Below are 4,908 nucleotides of genomic sequence, written 5' to 3' on the forward strand. Positions count from 1 at the left end.
TGAACAGTAGAAGATGATAAAGCGCCGATGTATTCCTTTTAGAGAGTTTAGAGGTGGTAAAGAAGTATAAGTGAGGTGAGAAAACCTTTTATATCGTTACCAGGAGAGAGAAAAATCCGGGGTAATCATATCTCGATCTTCTGAATCGTCGCCATAAAAAGCGCGATTTGACAATTGTTTCCCGAAAAGATGTCAGGCGGCGTGAGTGATGTTAGACGTTTCAAATTCACGCGCCCAAATCAATTCTTATCTATTGACTTGGTTTGAAATCTAATCTGTTTACCGCCTCTCCATCTTCAAAAACCATTTGAATATCCGCGTAAGCTATGAGAAACCTGTTCACGTCAAAGAAGTCCAGTACAGAACACTCCTTAAGATAGTGTATCGCCACAAGGTTTAGAGCCGAACCATCAATTCTGAAAGATTGCCATTAGTACCACAAACAAGAATTGTGAAAATCAAATGATGTTCGTGCAAGAGTGTGCCAATTGAAAAGAAATAAAGCAAAAATATTTGTGGGATTTAAGTGACGTCTATATAGACACGAAACTATGGATCCCAGGCACGAATCTCTTCCTTCAAAGTCAAGAGAGACTTGGAAGTGTCTGTGTGGATTCCCGTTAAAATACGATCAAATGTTTGTTAAGAAACATTGAAAGGCATCTTTTCAATATTAGCCTTTAAAGGTTGGTTTAGCTTCAACCGAACTTCAGAACTTGACATAAGACCGAAAGTTGATGAAGTACTTGTGAGGCCAGTGTTGCCTATTGAACAAGTAGGTATGATAATATATTCAGTGACTTGATGAGATTTATTTTAAAATCTTAAAAAACAACCTGGATCTTTTGGGAAGAAACGTCTTGGTGTTAGACAATTTCATAAAGACCACGCAAAAACGAAAGAGATTTCAAGGTATAGACCAACATAGTGGTTTCGTTAATTCATGGGTGAAATACTAGAACTTTTGATTGTTCACCATCAATTCGTTTAAGGTATTGGATTTCGAGTCTCACTTAGCACGTGGTGAAACGAAACTAAGATCATCAACGCAGATGTTGTGTAACCATAAACCTCAGTGGTAAATGCTGAGAGTCTCAAGGGTTACGATTATGAACCGAAATGAGATGGAGAAATAAGTACAGGTGGTTAAAGAACTGAAAGTACCTCTGCTATAAATGAAGGACCAAGCAGGTAACTCTTAACTCAATATGAGAAGAGTAAGGTAGCTCATGACTTGAGTAATTTTAACAGCCTGATTGGGAAGAAACGATTTGTATATATCGAATCAGTAAGGCTTCACTTAGAGTCTTGGAGGCTTCGGTCAACATGCATCAGCATGCTTCTAGGGACATTTAGCTAGTTCAAAGAATAAGAGAAATATACCTGTCCCAGCTCCATTACTTAAGACCATCTGTGATATCGAAGTATAGTACTTTTGGAATTTTCGAAATATATAAAAAAAATATTAGCACAGAAAGAAAATATTTTTGGTGATTTTGAATTTTTCTGAAAAAAAAAATAAGAAAAACAGAAAAGAAAAATATTTTTGGAATTTTAACGTTGCTAAAAAAAATTAAAAACAGAAAAGAAAAATGTTTTTGGAAATTCGAAATTAATTAAAGACAAAAAGATCAATAAGCAAAAAGTTATACGTAATATACAAAGGATATGTGAGTTCCAAACCATAAAGGAAAATAATCGCTCGCTTTTGAAAAATTGTATGAGGCGAAATAGACCGAGCCTTCGGTTCATTTCGGTTCCCGAAAAATCAGGAGCCGAAATAGACCGAGCCTTCGGTTCATTTCGGTTGTTAGAGAAATTTTATAAAAGCGAAAGCAAAAGTTATACTTAATGAAATGAGTGTGGTTTTGGAACAGATTCAGCTTCCTTCATTCCTAAGCCTTGCAATATTTTATTAAATGATGCTTCAGGTAAGGCCTTAGTGAAGATGCCAGCCAATTGATCAGAGGACCGAGCGAAGTGAATTTCGACATTCCCATCTTCTACGTGATCTTTGAAAAAGTGATATCTCAGTGCTATGTGTTTTGTCTTGGAATGTTACACTGGATTATGACAGATCCTGATTGCGCTTTCTGAGTCGCAATAGAGAGGAATTTTCTTCATACTTAGGCCATAATCTCTTAATTGGCATTGGATCCAAATAACTTGTGAATTGCACGATGCAGCCGCAATATATTCAGCTTCGGCTGTTGAGAGTGAAACACATGTTTGTTTCTTGGACTGCCAGCTGACAAGTTTGCCATCAAGGAATTGACATCCGCCTGTAGTGCTCTTCGGTCCAAACCACATCCTCCAAGATCAGCATCAGAGAATGCTTGAACGAAAAATCCTGATTTAGCTAGATACCATAGACCGAGAGAAGAGGTTCATTTCAAATATCTGAAGAGGTTCTTTACAGCCACCATATGAGGTTCGCGTGGATTAGCTTGTAACCTTGCACAGTAACAAACAGAAAACATTATATCAGGTCTACTAGCTTTTAGATACATTAGTGATTCTATCATTTGTCGATAGAGGGTCATATCAACAGCCGACTTCTCCAAATATGGTGTTAACTTCGTTCCAAATGCCATATGAACCTTCACTTTGGAATCTCCCATCATGCCAAACTTTGCCAGTAGGGTCTTTGTATAAGCCTCCTGATTGATAAATATGCCTTCGGGTCCCTGTCTAATATTCAAGCCAAGGAAAAACTTAATCGGACGCATTGAGCTCATCTCAAACTTAGTCTCCATCAACTTCCTGAATTCAGTTGCCAGGCTGGGATTCGTGGAACCGAAGATGATGTCATCGACGTAAATTTGGACGATCATTAAGTGGTTACCCTCTTTCTTACGAAAGAAGGTTGGGACAACCGAACCTTGTTTAAACTTGGACATTTTCAGAAATGGAGTAAGAGTTTCATACCAGGCTCTAAGAGCTTGTTTCAGACCATAGACAGCTTTATCGAGAATATAGTAATGATCAGGATACCTTTCGTTCACGAAACCTGGTGGTTGCTCAACATATACAGTTTCCTCTAATTCTCCATTCAAGAAGGCACACTTTACATCCATTTGAAACACTTCAAAAGTTTTGTGTGCAGCATATACCAGGAATATTCTCTGTGACATCCCCAATTTCATGGCCAGAAAAGACCGATTTGTTTACGCTTTGTTTTAAAATCAGAGTAATCGTTTAAAGAAAACGGTTGCGGAATTTGTTCCTAAAACAAAATATGATAAGAATTTATCAAAACATTTCTTAAAGAAATGTATTTTCATTATATAACAAAATCTCGGGATGTCATGTTCCGATACAGACCAAAAGCATAAACAGAACAAATTATACCTTACAACAGTTATTTATAACTATTGGCCTATAATCCATTATCTCTCGTCATGTCAACCAACTTATGCTCTTGAGCCACTACCTGTAATACAAAGAAAACTGAGTGGGTCAGGCTTGGGAGCCTGGTGAGCATATAGGGTTTTCAACCCACAATAATACAATTATTATATTCAATCATCAAACAATCAACCCAATTACCCATCCCCATTATCTTCTTTATTTCTTAAGGTTTTACCCTAAGAATCAACTATCCTTCCTTCAGTCATTCCTAAGAATTGACCTAAGGAATTGGCACAAAATTCATCGCTACATAAGGCGCATCTGCCAACATTATCCTTTAAGCGCCTCTGCCAAGATTACGACATTCACTATTAGGTGTCAGTGCCTGGATTACGACATACACTAGTAGGCGCCACTGCCTGGATTATGACATACTTTATCAGGCTCCACTACCTGGATTGCGACATACACTATTAGGCGCATCTGTCGACATTATTCTTACGCGCATCTGCTAGTACTATGACATTCTGTAGTTGGTGCATCTGCCAATATTATTTTTAATCATCTTTCGTACCTCATCATTTATCTACCCATGTTTTCCCCAACATATTCATAGATATAAATACATATACAGCTTAACATATTTAAAACATGTACCAAACATTGCATTCAACACCCATCTCAAATAAACAAACAACTTATTAACACATATCACGTATTTTATAGCCAATACTTCGTATTCAACACCCATCTCAGATAAACAAACAATTTATTAACACATAGTATGTGTTTCATAGTAAATACTTCATATATATGTGTTAGAAGAAAGTGACTAGACACCCACCTGATATGATGATGATCGGACAGCACCTCGTCTATTAGAATAATATTCTTCGCTAAAACCGGGAGGTTTTCTCCAAAACCGGGCTTCCCGCGGACAGAGTTTCGTCTTGAAAACTATTTTTCTCAGGATCTTCGGGGCTTCGGGACTTGCTTCGGGTCTCAGGATTAATACCGGGGCTTCGGGGGTAAAACTTGCAATATTGAAGAAAGTAGAAGGGTGAAAGATAGAAAATTTGAGTGTCACACTCCAAAACCAAGAACGGTGGAAACGTTCGGGGGTGGAGGACGTCATGTAAAGTATCATAACAGTGCAAAGTAGTAAACAAGCAATAACATCATCCATTGCATTAAAAGTAAAGTTTTAATACATGTGTGTTCTTTCATTGTAATAAGACACCAAATTATGTAATCAAAATAAAAGACGAGTCTCGTCTGTGCTCCGTCTTCTCAAAACCTGGTCATCGTACCTGTCTACTGGTGACCTGAGAATACAAGTTATTTTGAAAGTGTAGATCAGCATAAAGCTGGTGAATTCATAAGTATTATGGTGTCATTAATTTGGGAAGCTGATATGAAAGACATACAATTGTTGATGAAACATTTGATATAAGTGTGAAAACCCTAGAAAATCCCATATTTCCTACTAGTATAAAAGGTAGTCTTCTACCAAGACCCGAATGCTTTGAAGTTTGCAATTCTGTGTAAATGAAAGTT

The sequence above is a fragment of the Lactuca virosa genome, chromosome 4, assembly GCF_052849685.1.
Source record: "Lactuca virosa cultivar CGN04683 chromosome 4, Lactuca_virosa_CGN04683_v6, whole genome shotgun sequence".
NCBI lineage: Eukaryota > Viridiplantae > Streptophyta > Magnoliopsida > Asterales > Asteraceae > Lactuca > Lactuca virosa.